This window comes from Oreochromis niloticus, unplaced genomic scaffold, assembly GCF_001858045.2.
Source record: "Oreochromis niloticus isolate F11D_XX unplaced genomic scaffold, O_niloticus_UMD_NMBU tig00000737_pilon, whole genome shotgun sequence".
In the NCBI taxonomy this organism is placed as follows: domain Eukaryota; kingdom Metazoa; phylum Chordata; class Actinopteri; order Cichliformes; family Cichlidae; genus Oreochromis; species Oreochromis niloticus.
In genome coordinates this window covers 1-22,772 of record NW_020327231.1, presented here as the reverse complement: position 1 = coordinate 22,772, position 22,772 = coordinate 1, and the positions used below count along the sequence as shown (strand labels likewise).

The window sequence follows — 22,772 nt, the reverse complement described above, 5'->3', positions numbered from 1 at the left end:
CTGCAGAACATCCAGCTGAAGAATCCCATCACCTGTCATCTGATCACCACACCATCACAGCTCATATTTGCTTTAAAATTTTAAATATCTGAAAGATTTACACAGTCTACTTAAAGCTAAGAGTTTATTATAGCCTGTTGTTGATTGTGAGATTTATTCTGCATATTACATTACAGAAGTATAGACCTATTTGTTATCCAGTCTGGTTAAAAAAATATAGAAGTAATAATATACAGTTTTTGAAAAAGTACAATAAAACAGACCAAGTGTTTTCAAAGAACTTTAAATAACTTTTATATTGAGTTTGTATTTAAGTCAGCCTTTTACATTAATTCTGATAAATCTCTGATTTAATAGTCATTAAAGTCATTAGTTTTTCAGTGTTTACAGGTTGACTTTTGTTTACATTTGTGTATACATATAAGTTCCAGTTTGTACTTCAACAAAATGCCAAGAAAGGTCAAAGGTCGCAGTCCAGAAGCTTAGATGGCAAAAGCAGCGAGAACAGGTAAATGTTTCTCAGACCGGTGAGCAGGTAAAGGTGTCTGTTACAAGTATTCCCAGTCCAGAAGTGCAGAGCAGTGCTCAGACAGCCGCAGTGTCTTATGCAGATGTGGTAAAGAGAGGTGTTCGCTCAGCATGTGTGCCAGATGCTAAAGTACAGCAGGTAATTCAGACTGAACCCCAGGTAACTGTGCAAACGCAGCATGATGGAGAAGCTCCAGGACCATCTCATGTACAGGTTACAAACAGTGAAAGTCGTCCACGAGTGAGTAGCATCTGTGCGTCCCGAAGCCAGGCCTCTCTAAGTATGGAAAGTACGGAATCAGCAATGCATGGCTAACAGTTTGGTTTTCCTGTCATTCTTACACGAGGATGAATTCATTACGAGAGCAGATCTTAACCGTGTGTTGGACAAAGGCCATGCCATGCATTCAGATGCCAGAAAGAGGTTTGTGAACAGTGTGTTTCTAGCCTGCGATGAGCTTCCCACAGTGGTCAGCAGCCGCAGACACAAGTATCAAGTGGACATGTCTCAGTTTGCTCATTACGGCACATTTGATGGTACAGATCCTTCCGAGCCTTGAACAGGGACTACAGTGTTTGGCTTCAGCGGTCCGCTATGCTTTGCTAGTCATGGGAGGAAACGTCATTGCAGTTTGCAGGCTGACTTCAGGTGAATACGCATATTTTGACCCTCACTCACGTAAGTCTACAGGAATGCCATTGTCACTAGGTGTAAGTGGTGGAACTGCAGTTATGTTAAAATTCACACGTCTTAACGACATGACTGACAGGATCAAATGTTTGTACCGAATGTTTAGCATCGCACCAACCTGCACTTATGAGCTACAGCCTGTCGAGTTTCACAGTGAAAACGCTGCTGACCAAAGAGATGCTAATCAGACCACCGAATACAGACAAACCGCTGCAAGTGTTCCAGCCCAGCTTTAAATGAACCTGTCCATGAATTAAATTCCAACACCACTGAGCAGACACGGAAAACTGTTACGGAGACTGTAATCACTGAAGTGACATCATCCAGAGTGGATTATTCAGATGAGACAGCTGCTACTGAAAACAAGAATCGTCCTTCTGATTATTTACAGAAAGAAACCTCTGCATCTTCTGTGAGAGAACTCAGGTAATATCAGATGCTGTTCCTCAGAATGATTCAACATGTCTCCTGTTCAACTAAGGCAACACAGGAACTGCCACATAAAATTTTGAAACGTAATAAACAGGAAGCACAAAAAATGAGAAGGTCACTGGCCAACAGAATTACCACAAAGAAAGGAAAATCAGAAAAGGAAGGAAAGGGAGATGTACAGTTGTGATGAAAGCTTTAAGGCAAAGAAAAGAAATTCCAGTAGAAAGTCTAATGATCCAGATCACAGACAGAAGAAGAGAGTGTACAAAAATAATCTGTATAAACTAAATGCTACATATAGAGAGAAACAGACAGAACATTTGAGAAAGATCTATAAAGAAAGAGATGATTTTAAGGAAAAACAGAAGGAGCAAATGAAAAGGCTGTATAGAGAAAGTGCTAAATTAGAGAGAAAAAAGGGAATGTGTCATAAGGACATACAAAGACAATCCTATATTCCGAGAAAAGCAGAAAGAACATATAAGGAGAAATATAGAGAGTCTCTATATTCAAAAAAAGCAGAAAGAACGTATAAGAAGAACATATAGAGAGTCTTCTATATTCCGAGAAAAGCAGAAAGAACGTATAAGAAGAACATATAGAGAGTCTTCTACATTCCGAGAAAAGCAGAAAGAACGTATAAGAAGAACATATAGAGAGTCTTCTATATTCCGCGAAAAGCAGAAAGAACGTATAAGAAGAACATATAGAGAGTCTTCTATGTTCCGAGAAAAGCAGAAAGAACGTATAAGAAGAACATATGGAAGTTCTGTTGAATTCAGAGAGAAACATAAAGCCTGCATGAGGTCACATGTATATAAACTATATCAAGAAAGTGAAGAATTTAAAAAAAAAAAACTATCTTACATCACTAAACGTTATGGAGAAGAGAGACAATTTCAGCAACAACACAAAGAGAATATGAGAGAACGAATGAGAGTAAAATATTGGAATGTTTTTTCTTTTAGACAGATGCATAATATCAGATGTGCAATGAATATAAAAAGAAAATATCGTCAGATGCATCGACCAGCTGAAAGTTTACAGTGTCATCCAGATAACAGTTTAATGAATGAGGCCATATCTCGTTTCAGATCAAACATTAAGTCAGCACCATCCTATATTTGTACTGTTTGTCTAAAAGCTTCTTTTCCTAATCAGGTGAAAATCTGCAAAAGAGAAAATTACTCAAAACACCAAACTGTAGCTCAGCAGTGTCTAACTGGTAAATTTGTTCATGTGTGTGATGAAGCATGTAATGATCACTGCAGCTTTCCTGTTGAGAGAAAAAAAGAGTATATCTGTCACACGTGTCACAGTTCCCTCAAAAGTGGACGCATGCCAAGGCTTGCTGCTGTCAATGGTTTAGAACTGCAGGATATCCCAGCTGAACTGTGTGATCTCAACATTCTGGAGAGACATCTGATTGCCAAATGCATCCCATTTGCTAAGATTATTCCACTTCCAAAGGGCAGACAAAGACTCATACGTGGTAATGTGGTGTGTGTACCATCTGAGGTCCAACAAACAGTTGACTGTTTGCCTCGGCTCAGAAACCAATCGCAGATAATGAGGATCAAGCTGAAAAGACGACTGTGCTACAAAGGCCATCAGCTGTTCCAGACTGTCACCTGGTCTAAACTGATCCAAGCCCTGCGTAAACTGAAACAGATTCATCCACAGTACACAGATATTGTTATCAGAGATGATGCATTGCTTTGTGATCCAACGTTACCTGATGATGACAGCAGTGATGAAGCCAGCATGGCAAGTGATGATTATGATGAAGCAGATTTGATGGAAATTGACAACTATGAAAAAGATGCCCTTTTGTGTGAAAGTGAGTCTGAAAGTGAACAAGATGTTAATATGCAATCCTGTGATGAACAACCAGAGGAACAAAATCCAGAGGAACCAGAAAGTGATTTGAACAATGGAGGTTTTGCTCTAGAAAGTTGTCTGCAGCCTGTTGACATTTCAGAAGAGATTCTCTCTTTCACTGATAACACATATTGTGTGGCTCCTGCAGAAAGAAACAATCCTGTTAGCTTCTTCAGAACTCCTCATTTGGAAGCCATGGCATTTCCTGTGCAGTTTCCTACTGGTCAGAATACACTGGATGAAAAGAGACGTCTTAAACTCACACCAAGTGCTTACTTCAAGTCAAGGCTTTTCAACATTGATGCAAGATTTGCTAAAGATACAAATTACCTGTTTTTCTCACAGTTTGTCACTGAAATACACTTGGCTAATTCCAGCATGACAATACAGCTAAGGAAAGGTAAAACTATGACCAAAGATGGACGCAAAATCACATCAGGAATGTTACAAAGTAAGACAGAAGTAGAGAAGCTGGTAAGAAATAAAGATGCAATCAGATTCATGCAGCCACTCAGAGGAACTCCAGCTTACTGGCAGAAAACTACCAGAGATCTATTCAGTATGGTTCGTCAAATAGGAACACCTCAGTTTTTTGTCACATTCTCTGCTGCTGAGATGAGATGGCCTGAAGTGATTCAAGCAATAAAGAGACAACAAGGTGAAGAGGTTGATTTTGAAGCCCTGGACTGGTCAGAAAAGTGTGAAATTCTAAGATCAAATCCAGTAACCACCATGCGAATGTTTGATAAACGTGTTGAGGCTTTGTTCAGAGATTTGCTTTTTTCTCCTGCACAGCCCCTTGGTGAGATCATTGATTACTTTTACAGAGTTGAGTTCCAACACAGAGGCAGTCCGCATATACACATGTTGCTGTGGATTCGAGAAAAGGTAGAAGTAGATGTGGATGATGACCAAACTGTCTGTGACTTTGTGGACAGATACATCTCAGCTCAACTCCCTGATCCAGAAAAACAACCTGAACTGCACAAAAAAGTCAATGAACTACAAAAGCACAGCAAAAACCACACAAAAACATGCTTTAAGAGTGTGAACTCTGGTTGTAGATTTGGGTTTCCAAAACCGCCAGCCACAAGAACAATGATTGTGAGACAGGATGAGGATTCAGACACTGAAGCTGCAAAAGCCAAACTCAGGCCTTTGTTGAACCTGCTGAAGGAACCTGAAGCTGCTTCTCTCACCATAGAGCAGATTCTGTCACGATGCAACTTGACAATGAATGAGTATGAACAATGCCTCCAAGACATAAACAAGAAAACAGCGCTGATTCTGAAACGTGACCCAAAGGACTGTTGGATCAACAATTACAACCCACACCTGCTTGAAGCCTGGAACTCTAATTTAGATGTCTCGTTCATATTGAATGCCTATTCATGTATAGAATACCTCTGTAAATATATAACGAAGAAAGAATCTGGCCTCTCTGAATACCTGAAGACAGTTATTGATAACTCTGATAAGAACACGGTCAATGAATGTGATGAAATGAGAGCTGTGATGCAGGCTTATTCAAAAAAGAGAGAAATCAGCGCACAGGAGTGTGTGACTCGTGTCTGTGGCCTAAAAATGAAAAAATGTTCCCGCAGTGTTGTATTTGTACCAACAGATGATAACCCAGTAAAAATGAGTCGCCCCATGAGCTATCTGGAAACCACAACACATGACAGTTGTAATATTTGGATGACAAGTTTGAGTGATAAATACAAATGCAGACCTGAGACACCAGAATATGAGGAAATGTCACTGGCTGATTTTGCTGCCTTGTGCCGGTTGGTGAGTGGTCCAAATGAAGGAAAAGATGTGCTTCCTCTTCTGAACCAGCTTGGATTTGTACAAAGGCGAAAGAATGATAAACCAGCTATAATCAGGTATTACCACTGTTCACAGGAAAAAGATCCTGAGCAATATTATGGACGACTGTTGAGACTTTACCTTCCACACAGATCAGAGCAGGAACTGAAACCACAAGGGTTCCAAACCTATCAGTCCTTCTACAACTCAGGTTTTGTACGACTTCCATGTTCAGACCACAGTGAGTCTGTGAAAAGGGTTGTGAAGAGAAATAAAGACAAGTATGAGAAGAACTCTGAGGATATTGAGAGTGCACTGGAAGAGTTTGAACAAAATAGGGATGTTGTTATTGATGAATGGTGTAATCTGGCTCCTGAATCTGAAGTTGTGAGGTTGCAATGTGATGAGAATCTTCCTGAGAGACATTCTGATGATGAGAACGAACAGGAGAATGTTCCCGACTACAGTCGTCAGTCTGATGCTGTAACAGAGATCAGAGCCATCAGAGAACAACCTGCAGTCGATCCAGCTGTGGTACGTGTAATGTATCAGAATCTGAACCAGAAGCAGGCCTGTGTGTTCTATGCTATAAGAGACTGGTGTATTCAGCGCGTTTGTGGTTTGAACCCAGATCCATTTTTCTTCTATATCAACGGTGGTGCAGGAACTGGAAAGTCACATCTGATTAAATGTATTCACTCTGAAGCATCAAAGATCCTGAGCAGACTGCCTGCTAATGCAGAAGAAGCTGACATATCAAATCCAACTGTTTTACTGACGTCATTTACCGGGACAGCAGCTTTTTCTATCAATGGCTCTACGTTACATTCCCTACTCAAACTACCCAGAAGTCTGAAACCACCCATTCAAGGACTTGGTAATCAACTGGATGAAGTCAGATCTGATCTTATAAATGCTGAAATTATTGTTATTGATGAGATTTCAATGGTTTCAAAACCCCTTTTTGCCTATGTGGATGCAAGACTGAAACAAATCAAAGGCACTCAGAGACCTTTTGGTGGAATGTCAGTTTTAGCTGTTGGAGATTTTTACCAGCTGCCACCAGTGCGACAGTCTAAACCTCTCTGCGTTTACGATCCAGAACAGATTGACCTATGGCAGGAACATTTTCAGATGATCACTCTAACCGAGATCATGCGTCAGAAAGATGATGTGGCCTTTGCAGAGATGTTAAACAGGATTAGAGTCAAAGAAAAGACAGATGAGCTTTCTCAGTGCGACAGAGATTTGTTGTCACAGGCTGTGACTGCACCAGAAGAATGTCCAATTGAGGTCTTACACATTTATGCCACCAACAAGAATGTTGAATCCCACAACACAGATACGCTCAAGAAGCTTCATTCAAACATTATAATCATCAATGCAGACGATTTCCAGAAGGATAAACGTACAGGCAGAATGGCACGAAGAGACAGACCATTTACAGGTGGGAGAAATGATTTACCCGACACCCTGAATGTTGCTGAAGGAGCTCGAGTGATGCTGACCAGAAACTTGGACACACTAAACGGTTTGGTCAATGGTGCTTTTGGTATACTGATAAAGGTGGTGAGATCTGAAAATGATGGACAAATAATTAAACTGGGGCTCAGAATGGACAACCGGCAGCCTATGAGACACAACCGCAGTGCTAATGCAGCATCTGATGATCTGGTTTACATTGAGAGAGCAGAGGAGAGTCTGAAGTTTAAAGGAGCGGTACGCAGACAGTTTCCTGTAAAGCTAGCATTCGCCTGCACAATTCACAAAACTCAGGGTCTTACAACACAGACAGCTGTAGTTTCAATGAAGAACATTTTTGAACCAGGTATGGCTTATGTTGCTCTCAGCAGGGTGACGTCTCTCAGTGGACTCTATTTACAGGACTTGGATGAGAAAAAGATTTACGCCAATCCCGAGGTAACTGCAGCGCTCCAAACCATGAGACAAGCCAATGTTGAAGAAATGATGCCTCTTCTTCAGGTCAGAGAAATAGCCAGCAGACCTGACACTCTTACAGTGATCCATCACAATACAGAGGGTTTGCCATCTCACATCAGTGACATCAAGAGTCATCATGAAATGTGTTTAGCAGATGTTTTGTGTCTCACAGAGTCTCACCTCCAAGGCTCCTTTGTTGCAGACAGTCTTCATTTGGATGGCTACACCATGTTCAAACACAACAGACATGTGTCCTACACAAACTTTCCTCACATGGCCAGCAGAAGTGGTGGTGGAGTTGTTGTGTATTTGAGGAATCATTTTCAGGTTCAGGTAAAACAGTATCTGCATAATGTCACTGATCTTGAGTTTTTAGTGTTGAAGGTTCAGGCTCCATTCCCTGCACTCATTGTTGTTGTGTACAGACCTCCAGACTACAGTTTGGCACCATTCATGCAAAACCTGGTAAGTCTTTTAGATTCACTTGAAATAATGGACTGTCACCCAATAATTGTGTGTGGAGATTTTAATGAGAACCAGTTGCAGAGTGGAAGAAAACAGATTCTGGAGCAGTTTCAGTCGAGAGGGTATTCACAGCTGATCACTTCTGCCACTACAGACAAGAACACCCTGCTTGACCTCATTTTTATTTCTCAGCCACAGCACAGTCTCTATTCAGGTGTCCTGAGGACATATTACAGTTACCACAACCCTGTGTTTTGTGTCCTGTCCTCCAGCCAATCATGAAGTCGTCTGGTGAGTTTTGAAACAATTACAGATCATGTTTGTTACAGAGTTTACTGATTGTAGAGCATGAAAAAGATTTTTCATTGAAAAATTATATTTCTTCATATTGTCTTCCTTACTCTGTCTGTAAGAAGACGCTTTCTTATTGCAATGTTATTAATCATTTCACCAAATCATGGCTGTACTTCATGCAGAGCCGGGAGATCTGCTTTCTGTTATCATGCACCTCAGATCTGAAATATGCTGCAAAAAGTATTAAACAGACATAGAATAAAAAATAAACTCATGTTTTAAATGACTAAATCTACTAATGAATTTTTTCATGGATGTTAATTGTCATCTCCTTTTTGATACTTTTTTTACTCTGACGTATGTATCTCAACAAACGAGAGCTTCCCCTCAAAGGGCTTTCAAATATGAAATAGTAAATAAATAAATCCCAGATAAATGCAGGTATTTATTATGGGTCACATGAATAAATACAGACAATTATATTTTCTTGATTATAGTAAATTTTCTAGAATCAAATGTTTTTGGGATGAATGAGGTTTTGCTTATCATGTTTTACAGGTAAAAAAATTTAAAAGTTTTAAACTATCTTTAGGCTACCAGAGATGTCTATATTGATACATTATGTAGAGAAAAACATTTTTACAGCTTACAGAATATGTATAAAAACTGATTTAGAAGTACATGGAAAGTTTCTGCATCCATTTTCTGACTTGGCCTTTATCCGGGTGGGTTTGGGTGGATAAAGGCCAAGTCAGAATTCTCTGAGCAGCTGGAAAAAGCTGCTAATAAACAAAGACATCAGAAAGCGGGGCTTTAGGTGTAGCCCCCGCTTTCTGACGCACTAATTAGATTTAGTAACTGACACCCCATACCAGCATTACATAGACACTTGGGGGCTGAGATGAGTGGGTGGGGAGGGTGGGTGGTGTTAAAAGCACTTTATGTTTTGTAGATGTATTGTTTTCAGACAGGGCACACACAGTCCTGTTTCCTTTGTGGGAAAACCTTCAAACTTCACCATCCTCAGCTGAAAAAACAACATCTTAACACCATCTTCATGAACTGCTGAGCCAAACCTGATCCATCAGTGCTGGACTGCACAGATAACTACATGCCACAAGGAGACTGCTGTGTTATGAACTGCCATACCAGTGTGTCTTCAATGGAGAAGATGACACACACATCACCTGACCTCCTGCCTGATCTGGAGACCATCATCATGCTGCCACACTACACACCTCTGAGACCATCAATGATGACTCATACTGAGGAAACTGTATTTCCTGTCAGAGATGCTCAGTGATCCTCAGAGCAGAGAGAGGTATGATTCTTTATCTTTGATAAAAAATGTCATTGCTTTTAATTCATTTAATTAATTTAAATCCTGATTATTGCATAAAGAATTACACACTCAAATGATTATACTTGTTGACACTTTTTGAGTTTTAATTCACATTATGGATTACAAATCTATGCTTTTTCTACTCTGTCTCTCTGTGCAGGTATTGCTGTCTTCTGAGTTCTTCAGTGTCCCAACTGAGACATTCAAACCTCATTGCAGAGCTCATGTCTTTCCTCACCATCATGTGAGTGTGAGATTGCTCTGGATTCTGGTTATGTGGCCTGCAGCATAAGGTATTTCAACATTGTTCATTTTATAACTTATTTGTAGTTTTTAGGCCTTAACACAAATAAAATGTTCCTTTTTCTGTATTTTTTAGAACAAGCTCGTACAGTGTGCCTGCATTCCAGCTTCTTAGACTCTACGCAAGTGGACAGAGTATCAGTGTTTGGCCACTCTTACAGACACCGACTTCTGTCAACTCACTGCTACTGATCAGGCACCTCACTCCAGGAAGACAGAGGGCTGTAAGCCTGTCATCGTTTCCAGTGTGGCTTTGTATTCTTGGGGTAGCATCAGATTTTTCCCACAAATATTCAAAGGTAACACTTATTTTAAGCTTAGTTATTAAATCAAAAGTCTTCCCTTGTGTTAATTTTATTGTTTTAAAAAAAAGTTTTGTTTTCTTTTAGATTTATATGCAGTGATCGGATGTGGTGGAGCTTTGTTATCTGTGTGGAAAACATCTGTTTGTGATGATATTTACAATGAGGCTTTAAGGTGACGGTTTCCATGTAATTTCAGTCCTTTTACTAAGCAAAAACATGTTTGCAATTAACATATTTTTTTCAGTTTTGTCTTTTGGATTTATGGTTAACATTCCTCTGTGACAGCAAATACTAAACTGGTCCAAGTAACCAGCATATCATTGGTCAAAGGCAAAAAGGACCACATGTCACGCTAGCAATGAAGTTTTGACTGTGTTTGTGTCACCAGATTTAACAAACAATATCAGACATATGAAACTGAACTCTGGATTAATGTGCAGATGTTTTTTGTGTTTTTTTTTTAATTGTTGAATAATTATTTTGTAGGACAAACCCAATTTATTTACCCAAACAATGTAACTTGTTTGGTTAAATAGTGGATTAATATATCTAAGTCTATAAGTATAGCAAGCTGAATTCATACAAACACACAGCTCTAAATCTTGAATTGTAGGATGTACAAAAATGATCATGTGATTATTATGGACATTTAAATAACTATATCTATTGAACCATTACACCTATTCTTTATAGAAATTACACAATCTCAAAATGTGAAAAAAGAAAGTGTTTAAGAGAATAAATAATGTGTGTTTGTATGAGTCCTGCCTTAGTATGGGGTGTCAGTAACTACATTAGTATAGAGTAGGTCTAACAGTGGTTTTCCACATCTGCTCTAATATATATAGATAATGGGTCAGACATATAAAGTCATTTTGAAAAGTTCATAAAGGTCACATCCATTTATGTGTTCCTCTTTATCATTTTATATCAGGTCACACAGCTGACTTGAGTTTTGATCAGAGTAGAACCATAACATTCATGCTAATGGTTCTACTGTTTACAGTTACTTTATGATGGATTTCATCCTGGTCACAGCACTATGTGAAAAGCTGTTAGAGGTAAAGTTAACCCAATTAATACCTCATCATAAGTCACTCTCTAACGCAAAGCAGTGATTATTTTTCACTGTAATTTATTCCACAACAATGTTCTTTATTTGATCCCTGTTTCTTTAAATATGCACATCGATTGTTCAGCTGTGTGACTCTCTACACCTCAAATATATCACAATGTGGACTTCATTTTGACAGTATTTTTTAGATTGGTACCATATTTATCATCAAATCAGGAAACTGTAAACTAATTGAAAAAATGAAGCTTGTGAAAATTTTAATGTGGCATTGGAACATGTTGTTTATCCTTGCCAAATGGTATTTACACAAAACTCCAGCAAATCAGAGGATGTTTTTTGTCCCTCACTTGCTGTTTATATATGTGTATATTTTTGCAGTCAATAGCCTATCATGTGTCTGCGCATCTTAGGGCCATAAACATAAACATGGCAAACAAGGATATGTTCACAATTCCAACAGATGCTTCAATTGTTTGTATAGATGTTAGATTCATTTGATTTGCATTTTCTATTAATATTTTTCTGTTTGTCCCAAATGGGATTTTTATTTCTGTTTGCCATTATTGTAATCATTGGAAACAACTGAGTAAATATTTTGTATCATATGTTTCTAAAAATATTTGAATATTCTACTTTTCTACTACTGGTTTTCTACTTTCTAAACTTTCTGCCACTCTTTGGCATTTCAATAACATTATTTTGGGGTGTTTTTATCTCTGACCGCAGCATCTTGTGCATTTATTACCTAAATGTTGTTTGTGTGGGTTTTGTTTTTGTTTTTGTTTTTTGCCATTTTTAGATTTCACCAGCTGTGTAAACTCTGCAATTTTACCTCGGTTTTGTTCCACATCAGTTTATCTGCTGGCTGATTTTCTTCCTTTTCCAATGTTTCTGGTAATTTTTCACAGTTAAACAAGTAACTTTGAGGTTACTTCAGCCTTTTCAGCTGTTATCTGTTGACAGTTTTGCCTAATTGTTACATTTCTGCAAAATTATAGCAGTTCTGATAAGTTGTAATATTTCTGCCAAGTTTTTAATTTTCTACTAAATTATATTATTTCTGCTAGGTTACACTACTTTTGTTTGTTATGTTATGTTATGTTATTCTAAATTATTACATTTCTGCTAAGTTGTGGCTTCTGGTAAACTACAATATTTCTGCTGAATTGTTATGTTTATTCTAAGTTATTGCATTTCTGCTAAGTTATTATATTTTTGTTAACTTGATGTTGTTCTGCAAAGTTATTAAAATTTCAACAACTTTTTAAACACTGACTTTGAATTCTTCAGCTTCTTCAGCTATTTTCAACTATTTTCAGCAGACAGCTTCAGCTTTACAGCATCCACACTGCATTTTCGCAGGAAATGCAAATTTTTCTAGTTGTCTATTGAGTTCCTGTTTCTCTTTATTCTTTATTATTATTGTGTGGATGCCCTAAAGGGCTTCCACACTATTGTTTTCCTGTTTCTCTTTATTCTTTATTATTATTCTTCTAGTTGCTTCCGTACACTTTTTGGCACTTAACTACTTCCACAGTTTTCTGCCGATTTTCTCAGTTCAAACTCTATACTGTTCTGCTCTTTCTGCTCTTTCCGGCAATGACTTTTGGTGTTTATTACTGTTATACTTTTTAAAATATTACACTTTTTTCCTTTAATTTGTCCCATTGAAATGAATGGGAAACTTCCACAATTCTGCTAAAACTTGCTTGTCTTTGAAACTTAACTACTTTGTCATACTTTCACCTAGAAACTCCATTCAAACTTTAAAATGTTCTCAGATTATTGGGCTATTCCTGTCTGATTCAGCTTTTTCAGATCTTCTACCGTTTTAATTTTATACCTCTTTAAGTTTTCAGTTGCAAAATTGTGATTTTTCAGAAAATACATGCGTTGCTATGGTTGCTATGCAATTAACTCAGAGTGTGCACTCGTCCTTTCTGAATTTTCTCTTCATGTCTGAACAACTTCTTGCTACTCGCTGAATTTCCACTCAACCCCCACAAATTATACATCAAAACGTAGGTATTTCTGTTGGCTTTCAGAAAATGTCACTATCATTGTTGTGGGACTTATAGACTTTTTGCAGATCTCCTCAGAGTAACATAAAGTCTCAAAACTCTCCATAGAAACTCAATGGAGAGTTTCTTCAAAATCAGCGCTGGAATTCTCTAATGAGAGGCATTTTCAAATCGTCATATCTCCTTAACGAAACAAAGTTGAGACATGACGCTTGTGCCAATATATCTTCAGACGTCACTGATGCTCACAATTCAAGAATTTTTTCCTCACCTATTACCGTTTGGCCATGAATTACACTTGTTTGAGGATAGGAAATTTGTCCCTCGCTCAGATTTCTTCAGATTTCAAACTCTGGAAATGAGGCACTTTTTTCTCTCATCATATCTTTTTGATGGATTTCCACAGAGACCTGAAAATTCCCATGACTGTTCACCAAAGCCTGCTGTTTCTTACGGTGAAAGAATGATTTTGATGCTCCATATAGATTTAGAGTTACAAAACATTGTTTGAGGGCAAGTCAAGGCAGTTTTGCTTTGCCTCTACTCAGTTACAGTGTATTACAAGTCATATATCTTTAATAATTTATATTTTATCTCTGATTTATGAAGACCTGCAGATTCCCCCATCTCTTCTGAACAAATCGGTGTCAGAATGAGCATTCTAGCCCCTACGGTTAGGAAATTATGGCCATTTGTTCGAGGGGAATCCTGAATGTGAGAAATACACTGCAGAAAACTCACACCTCTCTCTGTGTCTGTGTGTGTAAGTGCTGATTACAGCAGGTGCAGCCAATTTAGCTGACCTAGATATACCAAACCCAGACTCTCAACAGCCTCTGCACACTTTGCTCTCTGTGTATGTGTGTGTGTATATCAATATTTCTCCCATGTTAAAGTATTACTCCTCCATAATAGTATTTGTGCTAAATCAAAGTACTTCTACTACATCTTAGTACTTCTGCTCAATCATAGTATTTCTGCTAAATCATAGTATTTTTGAAAAATCATGGTATTTGTGCCAAATCATGGTTTGGGGGCAGAACCATAATATTTATTTTATGTTATGAGATTACTACTAAGTGCAGGAATGTCTGTTATGTTATAGTTTATGTGCTGAATATAGTATATCTGCCAAATCATAGTATTTATCCCAAATCATAGTATTTATGCAAAATTACAGTATTTCTGCCAAAAAGCAGAAATAGTACCTTTTAGCAGAAATTTCTGTGAAAAGATATTATTTATGTTAAAACATAGTATTTCTGCTAAATCATAGTATTTCTGCCAAATCATAGTATTTGTACTTATTCATAGTACTTGTGCCAAATCATAGTATTTGTACCCAATCATAGTATTTCTGCAATATGATCGTATTTGTGCCAAATCATGGTATCTTTTTGCCAAATCATGGTATTTGTGCCAAATCATGTTATTTGTGGCCAGTTAAAATTTCTGTTATATTAGTGTTACTACTAAGTCATAGAATTTCTGTTATGTTATAGTATATCTGCTGATTATGGTATATGTGCCAAATAATAGTATTTATAGCAAATAATAGTATTACTGCCCAAACATAGTATTTCTTGTAGTATTTGTAGTAGTAGTTGTTGTAGTATTTGTGCAAAAACATAGAATTTCTGCAAAATCATAGTATATCTGTTATGTTATAGTATTACTACCAAATCATAGTATTCCAAATCATAGTATTACTGCAATTCCATAGTATTTGAGCGAAATCGTACTATTTGTGAAAAAACATACTATGTCTGCAAAATCACATTATATCTGCTATGTTATACTATTATTACTAAGTCACAGTATTTCTGCCAATTCGTAGTATTCGTACTAAATCATACTACTTGTGCCAAATCATAGTATTGAAATCAAAATATAGTATTTGTACCAAAGCATTGTATTTGTACGAAGTACAGTATTTCTGCCAAATCAGAGAATTACTGCAATTTCATAGTATTTTGAGGAATCCCTTTTGTTATAGTATTACTTCTAAGTCGTAGTATTTCTGCTTTGTCATAGTATTTGTACTGAAACATAGTATTTCTGCCAAATCATAGTTTTACTGCTATTTCATAGTGTTTGAGTGAAATTACAGTGTTTCTGCAAAAACATTGTATTTCTGCTAAATCATAGTATTTCTGTTATCTTAAAGTACTTGCACTCAATTATAGTATTTGTGCCAAAGTGTAGTATTTCTGCCAAATCATATTATCTCTGCTAACTCATAGTGTCTGCCAAATCATAATATTTGTGCCTAAACGCAGCATTTGTACCAAAACATAGTATTGCTGCTATATCATAGTATTTGATCCAAATCATAGTATATGTCCTAAAACATAGTATTTCTGCCAAATCATACTATTTGTCCTAAAGCATAGTATTTCAACAAAATCACAGTATTTCTGCTATGTTATAGTATTTGTGCTTGTAGAAAACCTGTGTTATTGTGAGCTACATTACCCAGCAGCCTCTGAGCAGTGAGGGAATTCATGGGACTTCTGAGCTAGATGGTCTTCCTTCGTTCCTGGGCTAACGATTGAGGAGAGAGCTGCTGGGAAGGGGAGCAAATAGCCCATCCTGTATTTGTTGGGGATGGTGTGTGTCACATAAACGTGAGTTAATGTTCCATGCTTAAGATGTTTACCCTGCTACTTGTGTGTATTGGTTTTACTTACCTTTAGCGTATGTGCTAGTTAGCGATAGCTATGGCAGCACAGTTATTTGATTGTTTTGGGCTTGTTCCTGCTTTGTTTGTTCCCCCTGCAAATTGATGTGAATTTGTACACTGTAATATCGCTGTATTACGTAGTGGCTAAGTAGGAGGCTGACTGTTACTAAGTGCATCAGTGTACATAGGTCATCTCTTGTGTTGGAGTGCCCTCTTGTGGCACCTTTTGGGTAGTGCCTTAGTAAACGTGAACACTGCAAAGAAGTGGTATCAGACTGGTTTGTAGTGGAGGAATTTGTTGCCAGTTTCTTTCATCTTTAATCCGTATTCATGTTGTAATGTAGTAGTACCACAATATGGCAGAAACACTATGTTTTGGCACAAATACTTTGATTTGGTATACTTTAGCTTCTTCACCCCTTTTCAGCAAAATTTTCATTTTTTTCACCCCTTTTCAGCACAAATTCCAGCTTTTTGGCTGTTTTCAGAAAAAAAACTCTTTTCAGCAGAAACTCTGCAGATTCATCTCTTTTCAGCGCAAGTTTCTGCTTCTTTGCCTCTTTTCTGCAGAAATTCTGCTGATCCACCTCTTTTCTGCAAAACTTTCAGCCTTTTCACCTGTTATCAGCACAATTCTCAGCAGCTTCTTCTCATTTCAGCAGAATTGTCCGTGTCTCCACAACAACTTTTTGCAACTTTTCATCTTTTTCAGCTTTTCAGCAGACAGCTTCAGCGTCAAGGCATCCACACAGCATTTTCGCAGGAAATGCAAATTTTTCTAGTTGTGTGGATGCTGGAGGCATCCACACTATTGAGTTCCTGTTTCTCTTTATTCTTTATTATTATTATTCTACCTTATTATTATTATTCTTCAAGTTGCTTCCGTACGTTTTTCGCCGTAGAACTACTTCCACAATTTTTGTGCTATTTTCACCGTTCAAATTTTAAACTATTCTGCTATTTTTGCTCTTTCCGGCAATGACTTTTGGTATTTTCTGCTGTTATACTTTTTAAAATATTAAGCTTTTTATGCAATTTTTTGTCCCATTGAAATGAATGGAAAACTTCCACAATTCTGCTAAAACTTGCTTGTTTTTGAAACTTATCTACTTTTTCCTACTTTCATGTAGAACAACCATTCAAACTTTAAAATGTTCACAAATTATTGGGCTATTCATGTATGATTCAGCTTTTTCATATCTGTTACCATTTTCATCTTATCCCTCTTTAAGTTTTCAGTTTCATCTTTGTGATTTTTCACAAAATACATGCGTTGTTATGGTTGCTATGCAGTTGGTTCTAAGTGAGCCACTGTACCTTTGGCAATTTTCTCTTCATGTCCGAACAACTTCTTGCTGCTTGCTCAATTTTCACTCAACTCCCACAAATTATACATCAAAACGTAGGTATTTTTGCTGGCTTTCAGAAAATGTCACTATCATTGTTGTGGGATTTATAGAATTTTGGCAAATCTCCTCAGAGCAACACAAATTCTCAAAAATCCCCATAGAAAGTCAATGGAGAGTTCGTTTAAAATCACCGCTTGATTTCTGTAATGAGAGGCATTTTCGAATCGTCATATCTCCCCAACGAAGCGAAGTTAAGACATGAGGCTTGTGCCAATATATCTTCAGACACTCCTGACGCTCACAATTCAAGAATTTTTTTCTCATCTATTACCATTTGGCCATGAATTGGGTTTGTTTGAGGGTAGGAAATTTGTGCCTCGCTCAGATTTCTTCAGATTTCAAACTTTGGAAATGAGGCACTTTTTTCTCTCGTCATATCTCTTTGATAGATTTCCACAGAGACCTGAAAATTTCCATGACTGTTCACCAAAGCCTGCTGTCTCTTACGGTGAAAGAATGATATCTATACTCCAAATAGATTTAGAGTTAGAAAGCGTTGTTTGAGGGCAAGTCAAGGCAGTTTTCGCTTCGCTTCTACTCAGTTATGGTGCATTAGAAGTCAAATATCTTTAATAATTCATATTTTAATGATAAATTGTCAACACTGTAAGATTCCCCCATCTCTTCTGAACAAAACGGTGTAAGAATGACCGTTCTAGCCCCTACGGTTAGGAAATTATGGTCATTTGTTTGAGGGGAGTCATCATTATGAGAAATAGACTGCAAAAATCCTGTGTCTCTCTGTGCTGCGTGCACCTGTTTTGGCGGGAAAAAGTGCACAGGCTCTCTGATTGGTGGATTCAAATTCAGCAGCTCCCAGGCTGCTTGACTGACCTAGAAACTTACTTCTCTCTCCCTGTGTGTGTGTGTGTGTGTGTGTGTGTGTGTGTGTGACAGAGAGCGAGCGAGAGAGAGAGAGAAAGCCTTTTTATGGGATGATCCATTGTAAGATTTAAATTCAATATATTTAGACTGGTTGACTGAATTGGATCTTGTGTGTGTGTGTGTGTGTGTGTGTGTGTGACAGAGAGAGAGAGAGAGAGAGAGAGAGAGAGAGAGAGAAAGCCTTTTTATGGGATGATCTCATTGTAAGATTCAAATTCAATATATTTAGACTGGTTGACTGAATTGGATCTTGTGTGTGTGTGTGTGTGTGTGTGTGTGTGTGTGTGACAGAGAGAGAGAGAGAGAGAGAGAGAGAGAGAGAGAGAGGGAAAGCCTTTTTATGGGATGATCTCATTGTAAGATTTAAATTCAATATATTTAGACTGGTTGACTGAATTGGATCTTGTGTGTGTGTGTGTGTGTGTGTGTGTGTGTGTGTGTTTTATTTAAATTCAATATATTTAGACTGGTTGACTGAATTTGATCCTGTGTGTGTCTGTCTGTGCATGTGTGTTACCATATGTGTCCATATTTGTGGTTGTGTGACTGTTATACTTTTTTTTGCTGGTTTTTTTTTCATTTAACAATTACATTTGAGGGACCCTTAGCATGTTCAGGATTTTTTCAGCTGTCCATTTTGCTTTTCCAATTTTTCTATTTAGGTTATTACTATTGTGCTAAGTCATAGCATTTGTGCTGCTTTCCAGTATTTGTGCTAAATACAGCTTTTCTGCTAAATCATACTATTTCTTCTATTTCATCAGATTTGTGCTAAATATAGTGTTTCTGCTACAAAATAGTATTTCTGCCAAATATAGTATTTTTGATTAATTATAGTTTTTCTACCAAATTATAGTACAGTTTTACTGCTTTTTATATGGCTTCTAAGACAACCAATCATATCCGAGGGCTTGCACATTCAAATTTGCATATTGTTGCCTTCATGGCTTCCCAGCCAGCCAATCATATCTTATGCCTTGCACATTCAAATTTGCATATTGGGGCAATCATGGCTTCTAAGACAACCAATCGTCTATGTCATATATCTATGATATTTCATATTTTTATTTTAAATGGTCAACATTTCAAGATTCTCCCATGTCTTCTGAACACAACGGTCTAAGAATGACCGTTTTAGCCCCTACGGTTAGGAATTTATGGCTGTTTGTTTGAGGGGAGTCCTCACTATGAGAAATAGACTGCAAAAATCCTGTCTCTCTCTGTGCTGTAAAAGCCTGCACTTGGTGCACCACTTTTGGCAGGAAAAAGCACACAGCCCCTCTGATTGGTGGATTCAAACTGAGAATCTCACAGCTGTTTGACTGACCTAGAAACATGCTGTTAACAGCCCCTGTTCACTTGCTGATGCTATGTGTGTGTGTGCGCACGTGTGTGTGTGTGAGCCTGAGTGTGGGTGTGAGTGTTTGAGTGTGTGTGTGTGTGTGTGTGTGTGTGTGAGTGAGAGAGAGAGAGAGAGAGAGAGAGAGAGAGAGAGAGAAAGACACACACAAAGCCCTTTTTAGGGCAGCATCTCATTGTTGGATAAAAATATAATATATTCAGACTGGTTGACTGGCATAGACCCTGTGTGTGTGTCTCTCTCTTTACATTTGTGTATCCATATTTGATTTTGTGTGTATTTGTTGATTTGTGTATTGTTAGGGTTCAATGTTGAGAGAGGAATCCATAAATAACCACAGATCCAGGCGTGTGCAATTAGACGGCATTTTAATGAATTACACATGTGTGAGTTCAACAACCCAATCAGTATTGAACTGCTTTACCATATTCAGACAACGGTTTTATAGGGTTAAGATAGTACAGCCCCCTTTTCTGTTGCTAGGCAGATTTAAACAAAGCATACGTCACTCCAAAACCACAATGACTCTTAACATAGTCTAAAACAGAACATCATCTTCGCCTCGAAGGCAAACGCTTCCTGTCTCCATCCTCGCTGTCGCTTATCTTCTGGGACATCTGGTGCACTTCCTGGACTACCACGGACGCACCCAAACTTTGCAGTTATAAACTCTTACCTACTAAATGAGTCTGTGTGTGTGTGTGCACGTGCGGGGGCGCGTGCGTGCTGTGTACTGCGTACGTGTCGTGACCTCTCACTATTTGTGTCTGTATGTGTGTCTCGCCCTTAAATGCTCTCACATCTCACCCGTTACACTTCTGACCTTTCACCAGAACAGAGGCTCATCCTTACATATAATAACCTAACTGGAACTATATATGTAATCTACTGAATAAATGTTGTAATCAAAAGCCTCTACTAAACGTTTCATATCCTACTCACAGTACTTGCAGTCAGAGTCTGCTTTCATTTTCACTTCTGCAAGAGCATGCCTTGCAGACGTGTATTTCCTGTCCATGCAGTCAGTTTCTCACCTACTGAAGACTATGTGTAAGAATATAAAACATTCAAAACCTTTAAATTATAGATTCAACTCAACAATTTAAAGTGGTTCTTCTTGGACCTATAATAAAGACTAATATGATCCCAATATATTTGAACATCTGAATGCATCTGAATGCAACATCACTATTAATACTGAAACGGTAATGATGATTATAAAAATAGCAGCAAATAATAGCAGTAAAATATTTCTATTCTCAATAGTATCCATATTTAATTTGTGTGTATCTGTTGGCTGTTCTTATTTGTATTTCTAAATGTATTTTTATTTTATTTTTTCACAGGTGAACAAAAGTTAGTTTTGAGCAAACTTAACCATGTTCCTTTTTATTCAGCTTGTCATTTTACCTTTCCAATATTTTCACTTAAGTTATTACTATTCTGCTCAATCATAGTATCTCTTCTAAATCATTGTTATTGAGCTATATTGTAGGATTTCTGCTAAATCATAGTATTTCTACTATATTACATTTTTCTTTCTAAATATATCATTTCTGCTATAGAGTAGTATTTCTGTAATGTTTAAGAATGTTTGGCTAAATATATTCTTTCTGTTATCTTATACTATTTCTCCGAAATTCTTGTATTTTTGAGAAGTTATCGTGTTTCTGGTAAGTTACAATATTTCTGCTAAGTTCTGCTATGCTATTGTATTTCTGCCAAGTATTATGTTTCCTCTAAGATATTGCAGTTCTGCTAAGTTACTACATTTTAGCAACGTTCCTTTGCTTCTGCAAAGTTTTTACAATTTCTGCAACTTTTCAGCTTTTTCAGCTAGTTTCAGCTGACAGCTTCAGCGTTCCAGCATCCACACTGCATTTTCGCAGGAAATGCAAATTTTTCTAGTTATTATTATTATTCTTCAAGTTGCTTCCGTACGTTTTTCGCCGTAGAACTACTTCCACAATTTTTGTGCTATTTTCACCGTTCAAATTTTAAACTATTCTGCTATTTTTGCTCTTTCCGGCAATGATTTTTAGTATTTTCTGCTATTATACTTTTTAAAATATTAAGTTTTTTTCCTTTAATTTGTCCCATTGAAATGAATGGAAAACTTCCGCAATTCTGCTAAAACTTGCTTGTTTTTGAAACTTAACTACTTTCTCATACTTTCGCCTAGAACAACCATTCACACTTTAAAATGTTCACAAATTATTGGGCTATTCATTAATGATTCAGCTTTTTCATATCTGTTACCATTTTCATCTTATCCCTCTTTAAGTTTTGAGTTGCAAAATTGTGATTTTTCACAAAATACATGCGTTGTTATGGTTGCTATGCAGTTGGTTCTAAGTGAGCCACTGTACCTTTGGCAATTTTCTCTTCATGTCCGAACAACTTCTTGCTACTCGCTCAATTTTCACTCAACCCACACAAATTATACATCAAAACGTAGGTATTTTTGCTGGCTTTCAGAAAATGTCACTATCATTGTTGTGGGATTTATAGAATTTTGGCAAATCTCCTCAGACCAACACAAAGTCTCAAAATTCCCCATAGAAAGTCAATGGAGAGTTCGTTTAAAATCACCGCTGGATTTCTGTAATGAGAGGCATTTTCGAATCGTCATATCTCCTTAACGAAGTGAAGTTAAGACATGAGGCTTGTGCCAATATATCTTCAGACACTCCTGACGCTCACAATTCAAGAATTTTTTTCTCATCTATTACCATTTGGCCATGAATTGGGTTTGTTTGAGGGTAGGAAATTGTCCCTCGCTCAGATTTCTTCAGATTTCAAACTCTGGAAATGAACCACTTTTTTCTCTCGTCATATCTTTTTGATAGATTTCCACAGAGACCTGAAAATTTCCATGACTGTTCACCAAAGCCTGCTGTCTCTTACGGTGAAAAAATGATATTGATACTCCAAATAGATTTAGAGTTAGAAAGCGTTGTTTGAGGGCAAGTCAAGGCAGTTCTTGCTTTGTTCTACTCAGTTATGGTGCATTAGAAGTCAAATATCTTTAATAATTCATATTTTAATGATAAATTGTCAACACTTTAAGATTCCCCGATCTCTTCTGAACAAAACGGTGTAAGAATGACCGTTCTAGCCCCTACGGTTAGGAAATTATGGTCATTTGTTTGAGGGGAGTCGTCATTATGAGAAATAGACTGCAAAAATCCTGTGTCTCTCTGTGCTGCGTGCACCTGTTTTGGCGGGAAAGTGCACAGGCTCTCTGATTGGTGGATTCAAATTCAGCAGCTCCCAGGCTGCTTGACTGAGCTAGAAACTTACTTCTCTCTCCCTGTGTGTGTGTGTGTGTGTGTGTGTGTGTGTGAG

The 22,772-nt window shown here is 37.5% G+C and overlaps 1 long non-coding RNA gene across 1 annotated transcript; it reads left to right on the top strand.

Annotated features, from left to right (window-relative positions):
- The first annotated feature begins 9,766 nt into the window (after positions 1-9,766).
- LOC112844683 (uncharacterized) lies at positions 9,767-10,577 on the top strand. The gene is made up of 2 exons (XR_003217411.1): positions 9,767-9,985; positions 10,076-10,577. It is a non-coding gene; the product is annotated as an uncharacterized LOC112844683 (long non-coding RNA).
- Positions 10,578-22,772: the final 12,195 nt, after the last annotated feature.